General features: G+C 39.2%; 1 protein-coding gene across 1 annotated transcript in view; it reads right to left on the reverse strand.

Moving 5' to 3' along the window:
* Positions 1–19,679, reverse strand: part of mdfi (MyoD family inhibitor) — a 77,134-nt gene that overhangs the window by 6,956 nt on the left and 50,499 nt on the right. The gene's annotated exons all lie outside the window — the stretch shown is intronic.

Below are 19,679 nucleotides of genomic sequence, written 5' to 3' on the forward strand. Positions count from 1 at the left end.
TAGAATAAGCCTTCATGCCTAGGTGCTAGGTTTTATACACCTGCGGCCATGGAAGCGATTGGATGTAAATGTCGACGGGTGAGGTCTGAACAGACAACTAGGTCTTGCCACAAGAGGGGAACAAAAGTGCTTCCTCCACTGACCTTTAAAAGGCTCTCAGAGGCTAAAGGTTGTTTTTGGGTAGTGTACCTCTTGATGAGAGATCATTGACTGCTGGGAGACATGCCTCTACAACGGACAGACTTAGCCTGAGAGTAGCAAGATGCTTGTTTTGACAAATTCCCTGCAACCTAGGATGTATGTCAGCCAGACACAGTCACACTAACAGCTAAGCGATATATGTGCACAACATCCTGTGGCCACATATGATGCCTCTCATAACAAAGCTTCAAATTTGAGCAAATTTGCTCACCAACACATATCAAAGTGGTTTCCCGAAATCTCTTCCCTACATTGCGACACTTCCTTGGCCTGCCAGGTTTAAGCCTTTATGTATCGATAGCCATAAATATCTAATTTTCTATCCAGACTAGAGCCACCCAACAAGATACAAGAGCAATCTTTCATTTATACAGTTTGCCACAGCACACTTATTCTTATAAGGCTTTATTCCAGTCCAACAATCTGCCAAAGCATGCAGAGATCTTTCTGAAGTGTGACCGTTCCTCTGCATACGGTTCCTCCCCAGCAGGAGAGAGGGGTCAGCTTGTGGGAAATTTACACCAGTTCTGGGAAAGGCAACAGCAGCAGTCGGGACAGGGGTCCTGATGGGAAGAGCCCATATGGTTGCAATATCCGCCCCATGCTAGCTAGCACGCAGTTCGCACCACGTCTAGACTGTTACCCAACACCTCAATGCCAGCATACCATTACCTAACAATATGCACTGCAGTTCTCCACTGTTCTCTTTTATTATCCATGGTTCTCCACTGTTCTGTACTCTTCTCCAATGTTCTATGCAGTTCTTTACTGTTCTCCACTTTTCCTTACTTTCCTCTCCACTGTTCTCTTCTGTTTTCAATTGTTCTCCACCAATCTCTACTGTTCTCTACCATTTCCCCCATGTCTTTGACCTTTCTATACTGTTCTTCACTTTGTATTAGTGGCCTCCACAGTTATTTACTGTTCTTTACTGGTCTCCAATATTCTGTACTGTTCTCCATCCTTCCATACTTTTCTCTATTGCTCTCCACTGTTCTCCAGTAATCTTCACTGTTCTCCACTTTTTGCGCCATCCCACACTGTTCCCCATTGATCTCCGCTATTCTCCAGTATTTTGTACAGTTCTCCACTGTTCTCCATTGCTTTCCAATCTTTCAATTTTCTCCAATCTTCTACGCTGTTCTGCACACTGTTCCCCTAAGTTCTCCATTGTTCTGTATTCTTCTCCACTGTTCACTACTGCTCTCTCCTTATCTCAACTGTTCCGTACTCTTCTCCACCAATCTCTACTGTTATCCACTCTTCTTCACTGTTCCCCACTCTTTTCCACTATTCTCTGTACAGCTCTTCATTGTTCTCTAGACAGAGCTTTCCTATTCTCTGCTATTCTTAACTGTTCCCAATTGTTCTCTACACTTCTCCACTAATATATACAGTTCTCTACTTTTCTCCAATCTTCTTTGCTGTTCTGCACAATGTTCCCCTTAGTTCTCCATTGTTCGGAACTCTTCTCAACTGTTTACTAATGTTCTCTCCTGATCTTGGCTGTTCCATACTCTCCTCCATCAATCTCTACTGTTATTCACTTTTCTTCACTGGTCTCCACTCTTCTCCACTTTTCGTCACTGTTCTCTATACAGCTCTTCACTGTTCTCTATACAGCTCTTCACTGTTATCTATACAGCTCTTCATTGTTCTCTATACAGGTCTTTCGTTTTCTCTGCTATTCTTAAGTGGTCCCAATTGTTCTCTACTCTTCTTCACTGTTCTCTACTAATATCTACAGTTGTCCACTGTTCTCTTTTTTCTTCAATCTTCTACACTGTTCTGCACACTATTCCCTAATGTTCTTCACTCTTCTTCACTGTTCCACCCACAGTTCTCCATTGTTCTGTACACTTCTCCACTGTTCACTACTGCTCTCTACTGATCTCAAATGTTTCATACTCTTCTCCACTAATCTCTAGTGCTATCCACTCTTCTTCACTGTTCTCAGCTTTTCTACACCTTTTCTCACTGTTCTATATACAGCTCCCTTACTGTTCTCTATACAGTTCTTCCTTATTCTCTGCTACTATCAACTGTTCCCCATTGTTCTCTTCTAAACTCTACTTTTGTCCAATGTTCTCTTCTGATCTCTACTCTTCTCCACAGATCCCACTCTTTTCCTTTCATCCTTTTCGTCCTTCTTCCTTATGAAGTTTACTTTTCCGTTTATTATCCGAGCTACTTTTTACGAGTCACTCTCAAGGAGTCAAAGACGTTCGGCACAAAAACAAACAAACAAACAAATAACGGAACAAGCGGTAATTAATAAAGTCCTGGCACACGAATGGATTACCATCTCATTACTTAAGAACCGCGGAAGCATTTTGGTAAACAATGGAACAAATAAACAAACAGGATTAAAATCACCTTCATTGCAGCAATACCCTTTGCCTGAAGGACACAAATAATAATAACAAACAAACAAGGCTCACACAGAATACAAATACAGAGCAGCGCAAACAGATCAGAGCAGGAAATAATTCATTATAATAATTATAATACAAGGGGTTCTTGGACTTTTTAAAGGAGCATTTTAGGAGTTCAGATTGTGCCATCAGTGTAGGATAAGATGGGATAAGACTGCAAGAGAGAGAGAGGATTTTGGAAGAACTTTGGGCTGGAGTTTGGGCGGCTTCTGCTTTGTGGTAATAAGTTGAGCTACACACACACAAAAAAGATGCTTCAAATTAGGGGTTTAATGGATCACAGATCGAATCATGTTTAAAAAAAATCACTTACTTAACATATTTATCTTTTTTCTGTTTATTAAAATAAAACATTAATCATAAACCTGTGGTGACTTGTGTGTGACAGACCTTTTAAAAGCTCATTTTTTAAAGTTCCTTACAGCACTCTGTCCTCTATTTTAACTCATGAAGTTCCAAAGTGACATATAACCCACTGAACATCCTGGGTGCATGTCAGGACACTGTGTGAATCTATGTTCATTCATCTGACCTCATTAACAGAATGTATGTGTGATGGGTTAGGTCTGGTGATGAAACAAACTCCTTTTAGATTGTACTATTTGCTGTTCTAACCTTTTAACCATTCACATGAATTAAATGAATGTTTTAGGTTCAGTGAAAGCACTGCGTCTGTTTCCTTATTTTGACCATTTCTTATTTTCTGCAAATAAATGCTCTTAATGAAAATATTTCTACTAGGAATTTGAAAAGAAAGGTTGTCAGTAGTTAACAGAATAGACTGAGTCTGAGTTGAAGTTATTTGATTTTGAGTCCATGCCGATACTGAGTCCTAATCTGACACTTTGTCAATGCAATAAAAAAAAGAAAGAACACTTACTAGTTGTGCCTTAAGGTTTTTTTTTTTGTTTTTTTTTAAATTCATTATTAATTATTATTGACACCACAGTATCAAAGCTTACAATTTCTATCACAAAATAAACACGTACTAAATAGCAATTTTTATTTAAATATACATCTTTATTATGCTATATTTTCTTAAATAAAATAAATGTTTATAAAATCAAATCAAATCAGAATGTCAGAAATACATCGTCATAATACTCTGAGTACACTGAGGCAACTCGGCTAAAGAAATATTGTAAAAATGCATTTCACAAATGTTAGTTTACAAATTATAATTATAAATTATAATTCTTAAATACAACTCTGATTTGAACTGTTTTTTTTAGCTAGGCCAATTGTCCCTCCCATTCAGCTGCTACTCAGCTGTATCTCCCCCATCACTGGTGACGCCACAACACCAGGAGGGTAAAGATTAGCACATGCCTCCTCCGATACATGTGAAGTCAGCCACCGCCTCTTTTCCAGCTGCTAATGATGCAGCATTACCGAGTAGCATCACAGTGCGCTTGGAGGAAAACACAGCGACTCCTGAAGGCCGAATTTCTATCAACTTAATGCCTTGATCTGGATTTCTAACCCTACAAATAATAAAATAAAAAAAACTGATCTCTTAAATTTATCTGGAGCTGTATAGAGGTTCTAGTTGGTTGTTGTATGGTTGGCAGTGGACTGTAGCTGGGCAGCTTGCTTGTCTCTTCTGATATAGATCGGACCCGTGGCTGGACAAAGCTTCTTTCTTCCTCTCCTGGTTCACCCTGCAGCGGTTGTGTGTGTGTGTGTGTGTGTGTGAGTTGGCACCGAGGCTGTTCCTCAGTGTTACATTCTGCCCTCTGGCTCTGAGCAGACAGTCCTGACTCCTCCCGCCACATGCCCAGGAGACTGCCTGACGCTGCCTGTTTACTGCCCACACACACATACATACTCACACACAGACACATACACACAACCACATCCCCCAGCATAAGATGCCACAGCGGCAAAGTGCCTGTTGCTACCATCGTTTAAGATTTGCTATCTGTCATTATCTTAAGTGAGCCTGTTATAGCGATGCCAACCGATGCCCGGAGATGTTTTATGTGTGTACAGGATTTTAAGAGCGTGTATTTTTAGATGTTTTGAATCTAAAAAAAAGCAGTGTATACACTGTAGCAGGTCCAAAAGTTTGTGGACAGACACCAACTTAAATAAAGGATGCATTCAACTACTGTAAATTTGTTCAAGGTTTTCAAGTTCTGGTTGTGCCCAATGCTGAAATAAGTCATAACAATTGAATAGGATTCTCTGTAGCAGATGCCGTATTTTTTGGACAATTATTCTGCACACCGTATTCATTTTCCCAAAAAAAACATCAGCGCACCTTATAATCCAGTGCACCTTATAATCCAGTGTGCCTTATGTATGAATTTTACCTGTCAGGTTGTAAGGAGCAGTAAAGCCACTCCGCTGAAGTACAGCATTATACAGGAGTTTCAGTTCTCAGTTTCTCCTGCTAGCACTGCTGGAGCAGCATTAGTATTAGCCGCTAACTGTGCTAGCTCTTTTGTCGTTTAGAGTGAAGTCCTGTCTGCAGGGTTCCGCTAGCAGTTAGCCGCAAACGCAAATGCTTCAGCCTTAGTGCTGGAAATTTGGTTTCACACAGACCAAAACGTGCCAAAATGCACCATAATGCGAACCAATAAACTATGTGAGCAGGCTTTGTCCTCTCATTGGTCAGAGCTGTCTGTGTGGCATGGGAGTAAATATACATATACGAAAGAAGTAAAAACAGCGAGAAGATTCTGTGTTCCAGTGCGTATATCTGTGCTTTAACACTGAAGGCTGAAACGCTGTGCTTTTAAACACTCGTCTCGGTCCGGTTCGTTTGATCCGCACCTGAGTGCGATTACTGTTTTCACACCTGATCAATCGAACTGCAATAAAGTTACAAACGAACCAGAGTTTGTTTTAACTGGACCAAACATTGCTGGTGTGAAAACACCCTAAAAGAAAGTCTTTTTTCATTACAATTTTGTTTAATAATAAAAAAAAAACTTAGGTTTACTTATGAGTTGGCATTAAGATATAAGAGAAGGATAATGGTGGTAAGCCCATTTTGGTGCCAGCAACATATACAATCATCATTTCCCTTAAATAAAAAAAATCTATGTATAAATGTATCAGAAAAATCTATTATAATCTATTTTGCAATGACCCAAATGACACATCATTAAAAGAGCCTAGTTAACTGATAGTTAATAGCGGTAATTATTGAATCAGTTTCATGTCATTAAACCAGTTAACGATGTAGTCCTCTCAGCATTAGCAATGAAAATGTAACGAGGGATAACACTAATCGATTTTAGGCTACTCAGACTATACAGTTCTTTAATAATCAGAAGTCCTCAGCCTGCCATTGACTTAAATACATACTGGTTACATAAATCTATTCTTGATTGCTGCAAAACTCAAAAAAGCATGCATTTGTATTTTAGACAGCAGATATGTAAATGACTACAAGTGTGGTCTGATTAAGAAAGTGGCTATGCTATAGAAAAGCTCTCAGAGGCTAGTTTTGAGTAGGTGTTCCTCCTGGTGAGAAATACTGGGGGTAGTGCTGGATGGTATCCCGGTTCATCTGGTATACTGAAGGCATTTTTCACATACCGCCATACCACTAGAGGTGCTGCAGAGCACATGTAGAACAGCATTGCCAAAGAAGAACATACAGCACACATGCAAATAGACTGGAGTAATGGTAGCCCAGCTCTGTGGAATCAATCACTTCATCATGCCTGGAGAAAAATGAAAACAGCACTTTATCTGAGGAGCTCCTGCTGCTGTTCCTCACCATATGAACGTTGTTATTTGAGTAAAATTTAAGAAAAACAACAGCAAACAGCAATTATTCACTGAAAAGAGACAAATGGAATTGTGCAATCAATCCACACCTCAGAGAAAAGTGTCTCTCGTCCCCCCAGACAAGCCCAGCATTGATCCTGCACAGAAAGTTTTTAAATAACTATTAAAAAATATTTCGTTTTGTAAGGAAAGCTGTGTTAAAGTTGTTGGCGTATCTGTTTTTAAGGTCTGTTGTTTACATTCTTCAGCTGTTTTTCTGCTAATGAAGTCTGATTTCTTCATATATTATGCAATTTTGAGGGACAAAGTAAACCCAGTAATAATTATTTATCGCAAATCAAGCATTTATGGGACATTTTTGGCAACCTACAAGTTTACAGGGCAAATGTTCTGCATTCTGATGCCACCTGAACCTGTATGCATCCGTACCTGAATGTATCTCATTTTGTTTCCAGGTTAGACGATATAAATTCTAAATCGCAGTATAGTTATAGGGTAGAGCTTAGTGAGAAAGTGAGAAACAGGAAACAGTTCTGCTGACCTCTACTCTACTGTTCTCTGAATGCAAAACACTTTGTTTTCTTTCTGATGTGAATTAGAGTAGCACAGTTATGGCTTTGTACACTAACGAGAACCAGTCTTCTCAAGAACCAGAAACCACAGTGCATTTTTATTTTTAACTGAAACACCCCCCTCACTCCTGCAAGCACAAACAGTACGATCCACTGCTTACACTCCACTCTCACCCAACAGAACTATCCTCAGCTTACATTTCTGCACTTTCTCAATGAACATCAAAGTGCATTGTACACTACATGGGCAAAAGTATTGGGACACCTTCTCATTATTCAATGTTTCGTTCGAAATCAAGGCTATTTAAAAAGTTTAAAAGAGTTAAAGCTATTAAAAGATTTTATCCTGCTGTGTAACAGTTTAAGAAGAAACGGCATTGGGAACACTGCTGAAGGAATTTGACTGGTTACTCTCTAGCTAGCTTTTGCCTAGGTTCCAGTAGACTTATATTACCCATATTTTTTGCACTATAAGGCGCACTTCAAATTCTTTACTTTCCCCAAAAATCAAGTACCAGTCAGGTATTAAGGAGCAGTAAAGCCTCTTTGCTGAAATCCAGCATTATAAAGGAGTATTACTGAAGTTTCTCCAGCACTGAGCATGGAGCAGTATTAGCATTAGCCGCTAACTGCAGAGCTAACTCTTTCGCCATTCAGAGGTGAATATATCGGACTGTAGCCTGCGAGATTACCGTGTTAAAACAAGCTACAAAAGAAGTGGGATGATCCACTAGCTGATAGCGCCCTGGCTAACAGGAACACTAAGGGTAGTGCTGTTGCTAAGTGCTGCTAATCACGGCTAGTGCTGATGGTAATCGCACTAAAATACTGGAAATCTAAGCTTTCTGTAGGTAAACACAAATAAGGAGTTTTCAGGAGACTATTTGGTGTAGATCAACATCTAGTGCTCAGCTGAATTTAAAAGAAAATGTATTTTTTAAGAATTACAGTTTTGTTTATTTAGATGCCCCCAGTGGCAAGACCTGCAGAATTAGAAAGGAAACATGGCGACACTCTTGTTTCCTACTATTGTCGCTTTAAATACACCTTATTATCCATAATCCAGTGCATTTTATGTAGGAAAATAGACCAAAAAATAGATGTTCACTGAAAGTGCGTCTTATAGTCTGAAATATAGTATGTTTTTCTTTATGTTTTCTGCTCCAATACAGTCTTATTCTATTGGCAATATTTGCTTCTCTTCAGGGACTTAACAAGCTGCTTGTTTGTGTGCATTTTTACATTTCTTTCAGCAGAATGTGTGCAATGTAAAAAAAACAAAAAGTAGCTGTCCACAAATATTTTGGACATATACTGTAGTAATACAGTTGTGCTTAAAACACGGCTTAAGGTCAGAGTAGGAACTTCCATTCTCCAGATGTTCTCCTTCACTCTCTCACACACTCTCACTTCTTTCCTGAACTTCTTTCTTTCCTTTTTTTTACTTTGACGAAAACTGATGCTTACAGTACACCTGGCAAACACATACACTGAATCTGCAGTTTTATAGGCCAGTTCCGCACACATAAGGGGTGGTAGTCCATTACTCCGTTACTTCGCTACTCAGCCAATCTATACCTCTCAACATATGGACTCCATACTGATACACTCTCACATGGCAGAGAGATTGTTTTCATTTGGACTGAGAGGGAAGTAAAAGAGAAAGAAAAAAAAGATGTAGACATGCTGTGATCAGGGTTCCAGTGATAACTGGTTTGGTTTTGTTGGTTGTTTCAAATCAGATAAGTCTAGTGGTTATGGCAAACATATCATAGCAAAACAACAAGGCTTATTCAATCTAACCAGTGCATGTTCTATTCTCAACCTGTCAACAACTATTTGAAAGTAATCCAACTCAGAAAAACAGTTAGCATCGTAACTAACCCACTCCAACACTGACAAGACATACCTCCAACACATACAATGTACTCAAAAACATTTCACACACTTGACGTCGTTTTTCAAGAGGACAAAGCTCACCCAGACACTGCAATAGTTTCTCTGTCACAATATATTGTATACAATATAATATTGCCCACCCCTACTGTCCAGTCCCCAGATTTATCACCAACCCAAGCATTTATGGGATTAGCTGGAATGGCATCTTTAGCCATCTGTAAGTGTACAGAAAAACAGTTGTGACTAACCTACTCCAACACTGACAAGGCCATCCGCTGTGTCTGGTAGCACTGCGGCTTTAACCGGACTGAGCTTGGCTGTTAGCATCGTGGCTACGCTTCATTCTAGCATTCATAACACAGTTCAGAAAAGGCTACAGAAAGAGGGTTCTTAAGTTTGAAAGTCATTTCCGAGAGAGATTTTTTTTTTACCAAGTAAAGAAAAAGAATTAAGATTAACGTGAATAGACGGGTCAAACTGATGGTTAATATTATTTGCTGAAGATAATATTCTGATAAACATCTGCTCTCAATATTTTTATGATGCAAGTACTAATTTATATCAGCAAATACAAAAGCAAATGATGAGATGACTTTCTTTTTTTGTTGTATGCTAGACATTAAATATGGTGTTCCTGCATCTCACTCTCTGCTGTCTTTTTTTGGAAAGTTATTGATCATGTGGGATTGTGTAAATTTTACCCAGATACAACTAAGCTATTTTTTTATTGGCTGTTGGGTAGCTATATTTGTCAACTGATTAATTGGTGTTTGGGAAGCTACTTCAGAATTCTGCAGTAAGTATTATCAAAAAAATATCACAGCAAACAGTTTATCTGACTAGCATTTTGCCTTTAGCCTGTCATCAACTATCAGCGAAAAATCCAGCTCAGAAAAACTGCTTAAATCCACGTAATGTTTTCTATAGAAACGAAATCCTAGTTAAATCCCACAGGCGCCATCTAGTCCATGTGTCTGGCGATGCGAATCACAGGGCATCTCACAATAAGATATTGTCCCGAATTATTTGATTAGCGCCACCATGTGGAGTAATGCAGCAGTAACTTTAGTCAAATTGGGGGCAAGTCTTATGGAGTATAAAGCTCCTATGTTTTAATAAAAAAATATTAATACTTGATGCTACGTATCTTTGTGATACATTAATATTATTATTCTTTTTAATCTGTTTATTATTATTTGTTATTCGGTTAATGATTTAGCGCAATTCTTAAAAAAATGATATGCCATGTCGAGAGGGACACCGTGAACATTTTAGACCATTGGCACCCTAGCTGCGACTTTTATTTTTTCAGTAGGTATAGAGGATTGACGTCTGTGAACGTGAAACTAAAATAAAGAGAAACAGTATTCTCTGCTTCTAACAAAACCCACTAAGAAGCCAAACATCTGGAGTCAAGGTTTGAAAAGACCGGACGAAAAAATATATTCATTCAATCACATTAGATTGCTTGTTGCATGACCTCGAACTCCGTCCAAGAGCAACATGCCGCTCAGCTGGCCATGTGTCTCTTCAGCGACTTTTTTACTGTATAATATATGCTTTTTTTTCTTCATTTTTTTCATGTCTATACTGTCTTATAGACCTCCAGACTGAGACGAGTTTGTGTTTATGTGTGTTCCTCTCAGACTTCAACGAAAACCTTGCCCGGAATCTCTTCTTCCGAAGCCCAAAACTTCGGAAAGCTGACTTTCACCACTCTCTCCGGTCCGTTTCCAGCTGACCCGAATCGCGTGCACTAAGGTCACGAAAATGTTTAGAGCCGCAATAGGATGGTATTAAGTATTATCATAACACTCTAGGAATTTTAGCATAAAAAACTCCTATTTAGTCCCTTTTTCTCTCTCTTTTCGGACGAGAGGGGCTTGTTTCTCTTGGCAGCCGAGGTGTGCGTTTCACTTCGTTTTTCTTTCATCCGGCATAATTAGTATTTCTCAGCGCTCAGGAGTAAAATATACGAAGCGCTGCCAACGAGCTGCCAAGAACAACCCGCCGAGTGGTTTGTGGAGGAACACTAGAACATTTGTAGGCTGTAAACTCATAGGGAGGCTCATGTCTGAACTTCAGAACCCAAACTGGGGAACTAGAGCATTTGGCCTAGGCCTCACACTGAACAGGAATGAAAAATATATAACAGTTATAATAAAAACGACTCGGAATCCTGAATCGGAATGTCTGTCAAACTGTCAAAATCTGAGCGATGTGGGTTCGCTCACTGTTTTTGTTGCCTAGCCTTCACTCTTTAAAACAATATAGGTGCTTCAAATGGATTTTGGAGCCATGCTGTAGAACCCAGGTCTTCAAATCCGGACTGCGAATCTGGAGTGATGGGTAATATGACAACTGTTCATCATATTGTGACTTTTAGTATGATATACATTAAACTTTTCTTAGTACATTCAAATTACATCCATACACATCCTGTTTAACTAAATGAAGTACTGTAATTAGTATGATGGAAGTAGTAGATAAAACAGTAGCTACATTCTCTCTATATATATTATTTGTACCTTAATAATTTTTGGTCTGGTAATTTTTTTTCTTGCTTGAAAACTGAATCAAATTGGTTTACAAAAAAAAAGTTGAAGTAAAGAAGTAAATAGCGCAAAAATTGTCTAATCATTGTTATATTATATTTTTTATCATATCGCCCAACTTGGATACACTGAATCCAGATTCCAGCTGCGAATTGAGCAGGCCTACATTGTGATAATTATGCTGAAACGAAATATTGTGCATTCTTATTGGATAGATGGATGGATGGCTAAATGGATGGATGGATGGATGGAAAATGCGTGTCCTATGGGAAAGCAGATAAATGTAGTTGAATGTTAAGTGATACGCCAAGTATGTTAAATGCTAACCTTTCCAAACCAACAGATACATAGACAGACAGACAGACAGACATTTGTGCCAATTAAAAAAAATTTATTCAAAATGCATATATTTGGTTTTAAATTTGTTATTCTATCGTTTTTTTATTCATTTTAAAATGTGTAGTTGTGGTCTCTAGCATAAATAAATGTTACTTTTGTGAAAAAAGTGCTCCGGTGATCCAGCATAACGCTGTTTTAGTCCAGAGGAGGAGTTTGGTGGGGGGGGATAGTCAGTGGCAATGAGACAAACAACAGTTCGAAACGTTTTAAAATAAAGATGTTTTTACACTTATAACAGTCTTTGAAATGTCATATGTTACTTTACAACATGTGTGATGCAGTTCTAAGCACAGTTCAGCCACTGACCTAGTCTTAGAGTCTCTGTAAAACATAAAATCCTCTGGAGATCCTATGTAAACCTATTGTTACTTACTTACACAGAGGTGGGTAGTTCAGGTCCAGAAAGTAAAAATACACCATTGGTATGTGTTTAAACATACACCTAACTATCTCAATTGTACTTTGCTGGTGGTGTTCCATAGACAAATTCTAACTGTTTGTTCCTTAGCTCTAAATTACTGGGCAAAGCATATAACACTGATGTGTTATTTGCACCAATAATACAGGAACGAGTTGTTCTGCCATGCTGTTCCTAGCACTGTTAGCTCCTTTCTGACAAGACGTGCCTGTCTGTCTTCAGCTCTGCCTGTAAGCGGTCGCCAGCCAAGGTGGTGGAGGCCGTGAATACTAATCCTCAAGTTGATGTAGACATGAGCGCTTTTCCTGATCGGCTCGTTTTTGTGAATATTTTCTTTTACTAGCTACTGCAGATAATGGAGGGTTAAGGAAGAGTTTCATGTGCAGCATCATATAAAACTCAGAGAGACCTTTAGTATTTCACAAAGAACAAGAAAAAGTGGATTTTAGCGGAAGGACATCTTTAATACAGTGCTTAGCTATACTAGGCTTGACCAGATTAGAATAAGCTAACCACAACTTCCATATTTTATGCCAAATTTCCCCAGTACAAAGCAACAATAACAGGTCTAGGCCTGTAAGGGTTAAAGGGAGAGAGCCAAGGAGTGTATTAGGGGAAGTTTTATCCGGAAGCATTTCTTCCTGCCCGAAAGGAGCAGCTTAGCGAGCCTAAAAACAGACTGGCTTCGTAAACACGCCGACTGTTTTGCTCAGCGGGCAGAAATCAGTCGGTGGGTGTGAACAAGCAGGCACACAGTGAATCAGCCTCAGGTGGCTAAAAATACCCAAATCCAGGCCTAAATCTCAGCCTAAATAACAGAGGTCTTTACATGAGCGGGTTAGTGTGCCGCCGCAGACGACTGCAGGAAGAAAGGAGAGCAGACAGCAGTGAGGAAGAAAGAGAAAGAAAGAGGAAAGGAGGGACAGGCTGGGCCTTCGGGCACTGTCCATCAGCCATCACTCATCAGGGAGCAGCATAAAGACAGAGGTGAGTCAAAGAGCAGATGAGTCAAAAACACTGATGACTACTGTTCACCCCCACTAATCATCAACCCCTCCACCCCAGGACTGCACGGACACACTTACACACAAACAAAGACACACTCACAAGACCTAGAAATATTTCCCTCAACCAGACAGAACCAGACAGCTCACACATTCAGTTCAGCTGATTTATTGCTAATGCTAACACTCTTGTCGTCACAGAATTCAATCAAATCCTCACAGCAATGCTCCAAATTCTAGTAGAAAGTCTTATTTTCCTAGACAGTAAAGACAGTTACTTTAACAAAAACAGGATCAACTCTTTTACTACTACTGATTTTAGAAACAAAAACGAATGAGCAGGTGTCTGAAACGTTTTGTCCATATTTGTCCTGTATTCAGCCCAATCTACTACAAATTATTTTGTATTATATTAGACGTTATATGTGATTTTTTAAAATACAGATCTACAAGGTGCACTATCAATAACGTCTATTTTCTGGTCTATTTTCATACAATATTATAAGGCTAAGTTAACAAAAGTTAACAAATCTGTAAGTCTTAAAAAAAAATCTTTCAAAGTCAAACGAGTGCTGGGTGTTAATCTACACAAATTTCTCTCCTGTTTGAGTGAGTAAAGCACTTTAATTTACAGTAAGTTTAGATTTCCAATATTTTAGCACGGTTAGCAGCAGTGCTTAGGGCTAATAAATGCTCTTCCGCTAAGCCAGGGCGCTATCAGCTAGCTGTTCAGCCAACGTAGCTTGTTTTAACACATTAAACACAGAGACTACAGTGTTGTGCTTAGCGGCTAAATGATAATACTGCTTCAGACTCGGTATTAGAGAAACTTTCACTGAAAATTAATTTATAATGCTGCACTTCAGCAGAGTGGCTTTACTGCTCCTTACAACCTGACTGGTCGATATCATACGTAAGGTGCACCAGATTATAAGTGCGCACCTTATAGTGCGAAAAATTTGATATATTAATTGTAATTCTAACTAAATAATGTTTCTTAATTTAATAGATGCAGTTTAGCCCATGTTTTATTATTGTAATTGTTTGTATTGTGCCATCATTAGCATTTAGCCGTTAGCACTTTGTTTATTTGTTTGTAGAATGAACTAATAATACATTTCCCTTCATTTTTATCTGTTAGCCTCAATAGCCCCTCTCTGTTAGACTCTCTCAGGTCCTCAAACTGACTCCACAGTGCTCTTTATTCTCTCGACACTCATATTTACCTCTCTGACGAGGCTGAGCTGCAGTGACTCACCCGCAGCTGACACCAGGTCTCGGAGCGCAAGGAGAGCACTGACTCAGCACTGTCTTATTCAGCAACGCAAACAAACACTCAAATTAACTTCAGCCTGAACAACCGACCGACTATACCCCCTCGATTATCACTGCAACCCTCCCTAACTCTAGCACAGACTGCCACGTCCCACACAGTGCAGGAGCTCACGTGCTAAAGGCTAAGGATTCACCGACATTAACATTTTTGTCTGAGGTAAAAAACACAAACAGAATTAATTTTTTGGCTGATTAATGATAAAAAAAAACTCTATTTTTCGCACTAAAAAATGGCCCGAGATGACGAGAGAGTCCAAATCGGGCTTTAATCCTCTCTTGCCTCGCCTCATTTCAATGACAATCTCCAGCGATGAGCGCTCTAATCACAGAATTTCAGAGCCGTGAATCTGATGAGCGTTTTCCCTCCGCTCTAAAGCAGTTTATTTCCCCCGACAGCGGCCTTCTGAACCACCATAATGGATGAATGAGAAATGTCCGGAATTGGGCTTTAAGCCCTGCTGAGAACGAATAAATGTTCTCTTAAATATCAGCCAGGCTGGAGACGGGGCGAGAGAGAAACCCAGAGAGAGAAAAAGAGAGAGAGAGAGCATTCCATCACATGATATGAGATGAGGATGAGCATATTCTTGGCTGAGGATCTAAATCCCTGACTGGCTATTAGAGGAATGTCTTAACGCAGCCCTTTGTTCTGGATTTGTTTTCTCTCTCACGCTTTTTCCTTGATATTGACACACATTGGTTTGTTTTTATACAGAGACAGGACTGGGGCTCATACATAGACATATACAAATGCAATATGTTGTTGCAGTCCTTTCATAGGGTCATAAATCTGACCTTAAGTTCTTGTACCATTTAAAAGTTCCACCTGTTTCAACCATTGCAAGTCAATTAAAGAACAATTCAAGAGAAATCTCCACAATTAAAGAACTCTGTTTTCATTCTTTCTCACGTCAGTTCCTTTTCTTTTTCTATTGTTTAGAAGAAACAAGGATGACGATAGCCTGCCATAACCTTTAGGAACTGATATGAATTTCCAAAATACCATCCAAAAAAAGGTGTTTTTACACTGCAAACAAACCGTACCGTGGTTCAGTAGATGCAGGCTGAAACCTGCAGAAGGCTGCTCCTCTGATCAGACCAAAACCAAGTTATGTAGATGTCCAAGCACCTTAACACCTTTAAAATAAGTCAAACAGCAAACGTGTGAAAGAAGGTGCTGTGGTCAGATGAGACAAAAGTTGAGTTTTGGTCTAAATGAAAAGTGTGGTAGAAAAGTAACACTGTTTATCACACTGAACACTCCATCCCCACTGTGAAACGTGGTGGTGGGAGCATCATATTATGGGGATGCTTTTCTTTAGCAGGGACAGAGAAGCTGGTCAGAGTTGATGTGGAGATGAAGAGAGCTAAATACAGGGCAATCCTACAGAAAAATGGTTGGATGCAGCTGAAAACATGAGACGCAGAAGGAGACAATCCAGCATGACAATGACCCTAAACATACAGTGTTTGGTATAGAGCATAAGGAGGATGTTAGAGTCTGTTTATAGCAACCCATAAGCAACAGGAATTGAAAACACTAAAAACTCATAGGTAGACCTGTCACAAAAAAAAGAGAATTGGACAATAACTTGTCACAGGATTTATCGCAATTTAATGGACTTTTTTTATATAAAGTTGACATATCAAACCAATCACATTAATGGGATCTCCTTGCAAACTTAGTGTTCTAAACAAATACTGGTTTTGGTATCACGGATCAGTTTTTTTTTTTTTTTTTTTACAACATAAAGACCTCCAGTCACCAGTGCTGATATTGACGTTTGCTGGTGATGGACTGGGAGGAGGAGTAAGACTCCCTACGAGGTTTATTCACAAGCTCATCAGCAGCTTTGCACGTGTAAAGGTCTGGGAATTTCCTGCACTGATACGGAGCACATGCAGGAAAACAAAAGCGGTTTAACTTGCATTGAAACAGAAGTTTCATATGTCCATTTATCTATTTATTATACGGTGTAAAAGCCACCAACATTAGTGAATCTGCTCTGTGCTTATGTGTTTGTGAATAATAACTATTTCCCATCATTTCCCTACAAAGTCCAGACATCTTTGCACAACATAAGTACAAAAACAAGTACAGACATGCCAGCTCACACACAGACTACAGAATGAGGGTTAAAGGTCAGACTGTGTTCAGACAGAGGAGAAGAACTCATGGGAAAAGCTCTGATATACAGCTTGGCCACAGAGCCAGATAAGAACAAACAGAGCAACGGGAAGAAGAAGAGTAGGAGAAAGAGTGATTGATGGTGGAGAAAAAAGATGAGGAAAATGCCAACAAGATCATCACAGAGAGAGAGAGAGAGAGACAGTATTAAAGGTGGGAAAGTATATTGTCAATGTGTTATATATTGTATTGTTTTCATCCTGTCATATCAATACGTGGCAACAATTATCCATATTTATTTTTTATTATATCACAGTTAGTTCCGGCACTGCAATGTGATTGGCTGAGAGGTGTTTTATCAGCCGGTAATGCACTGTAACCGAAGTTCTCCATGTATTACTCCACATACAGGTAGCCTAGCAACGATGCAGCGCTTAGAAACCAAATACAAACCAAATGCAATATGAGAGAGAAAGAGTTAATATAGGGTTAGCTAAATGTAAGGTGGCCTGTAAAGCTTAGATTTCCACAATTTTGACTAAAATGGCTGATAATGCAGAGCTTACAGCGCAGCTACAACGCAGCTATGGAACCTACACATGGAGTGTTTATAACCAAACCAATCACATTTTCTCAGCCTACGACCGCATCACAGCAGTGCCAAGATTACACGTTAAAGCACAAACATCAAGTGTATTATTACTTAAACATAGGTGTTCGAAACTCCCCTAAGACTCCCCAGAAAGTTCCAATATCAGGTTCTCCTCTTACTTATCTGGTCAGACTGATGGAAGATTCTGAAAGTCAAGCTTCCCTGTTACCCAGCACAGATCATCTGCCCATGCCCAGTTTATTCCACCTGCCTCGGACTAGATGCTCATGCTCCACTACTGATAACTCTAACTAGGAATTTTCTAAACTCTTCCACTGCTGGTGTGGCTATTCACTGAATATATTAGACATAACGTTTTAACATTCGTTTATAAGTTGTCTGACCAGAGGAGGAAGGGTCCCCCATTTATACATTAGTCTTGATAGTACATGTGGTGGTAGAAAGTACATGTGAGACTTGGTTCCTGCTCCAGTTCTAAGGAAGATTTTCCTTGCCTCCATTGTTTAAGAGAGGTTCTGTGAAACATGGTGATGGGAGCATCATGTGTTGGGGATGTTTTTTTTCAAGAGGGACAGGGAAGCTGGTCAGAGTTGATGGGAAGATGAATGGAGCTAAAAAACAGGGCAATCCTGGAGAAAAGTATCTGTTTGAGGATGCAAAACACTTGAGACTGGGAAGGAGATTCACCTTCCAGCAAGACAATGACCCTAAAAATACAGCCAGAGCTACAGATGAAATTTAAAAAATCATGTATCATTTTCGTACAAGTGTTGGAATTAAACACAGGAGAAAATACAGTTCATGCTTTTGTACTTTTGTACAGTCTTTGGTGTAAAGCATCAGGAGGATTCCGCTGAGTTTTATTTAATGCTAGAGTCTGTTTATAGCAACCCATAAGCAACAGGACGAGAACACTTAAGACTCTTCAGTGCTGTGATAACTTTTTAATTTGGTTATTTCTGCGTAATGAACTAATTAAAGTCAGCAAAGTGCGGTAAATTCCCTTGCGTCCGCACGGCTACAGCAGACTGCTTCAATCCAGCCCTCGCTATTATTAGCGATTAGCAAGTCAATGGCTCGGTGATACAGCCCAGAATTCAGCTGTGCAGCTGTTTTATTACACCTGCGTCCAGACTTCAGCGTGATGAAATCCAGCCTGCAGTGACAGTGTTACCGGTTAAGAGGACTAAACTTAGAGATGACCTCATGCATGTTAGGAAAGTATGCACTTCCTGTACGTCAGAAAAACAGCAGGATTTCTGGAAAGAGGCTGAGTAAACGCTGATAAATAGAAACAACACATGCAGATGTGAGCTTTACGAGGTCAGGACAAACTTAAACCTCAGAAAGTCGCTTTACTTTCGCTTAGTCACTGCAGCACATACAGTACGTACATTGCATGTCCCTATATATATATATATTAATAATGAAGTCATCCAGATAATGAAGGTGGACATAAGGAATCATGTATTAATAAACCAAAATACTGTGTGAAGATTCTAGGTGGCTCTTATCTGGGATTCTGTATCTGGTGAAACAGAGGTAACTTATGGTCTTCCTTTCCCACAGTGGTTTCTGTTGAGGGCCAGTTTCATCACAACGTTTTTGATGGTCACTGTGATTGCACTTAATTTTTTTGGGTGGTTGACTGACCTTAATTTTTAAGATATAGTTTTTTTTACTTTTTTACTTAGTTGAGTAGTTCTTGCAATAATATGAATTAACCATTATTAAAATAGGGATAGTCACTGTATACCTGTAACTCTAGCTCTTCACAACTCAACAGCTGATGCCCTTAAACACTTTAAGAGGGCAAGAAATTCAAATAATGAACTCTTGACGAGTTCAGAGCACAGCTGTTCACTGAAAGCGTACATTCTAGATGACTCTACCTTATAAAACTGGGTGAGAAAATCCAGATCCAAGATGTTCAAAGCTGTCTGTATCTAAGCAAAATTTGCCTACTTTGAAATATCTAAAATATAAAACATTGTTTTTTTGTTTTTTTTACTAAATAATATTCTGGATGACTTTAGTATTAGTCTATAATGCATAACATTTTTAAATATTGAAAAAACACTGCATTAATGGTGCATCCCAACATTTTACTGGAACTGTAATCCTGGTATTTGCTTATTTAGGAGTATTTTATCCTTCTCAGTAACACAGATAGTATCGTAGAGAATTGTCCTGTGATATACACCTTCAAGACCACTTCAAAATGATGAGTTTCTTTGATTTTACCAAATTGAAAACCTCTGAAATATAATCAAGAGGAAGATAGATGATCACAAGCCATCAAACCAGGAGTGGCATAAAGTAATCCAAAAGCAGTGGGTAAGACTGGTGGAGGAGAACATGCCAAGATGCATGAAA

Source organism: Astyanax mexicanus, chromosome 24 (assembly GCF_023375975.1).
Source record: "Astyanax mexicanus isolate ESR-SI-001 chromosome 24, AstMex3_surface, whole genome shotgun sequence".
Lineage (NCBI taxonomy): Eukaryota > Metazoa > Chordata > Actinopteri > Characiformes > Acestrorhamphidae > Astyanax > Astyanax mexicanus.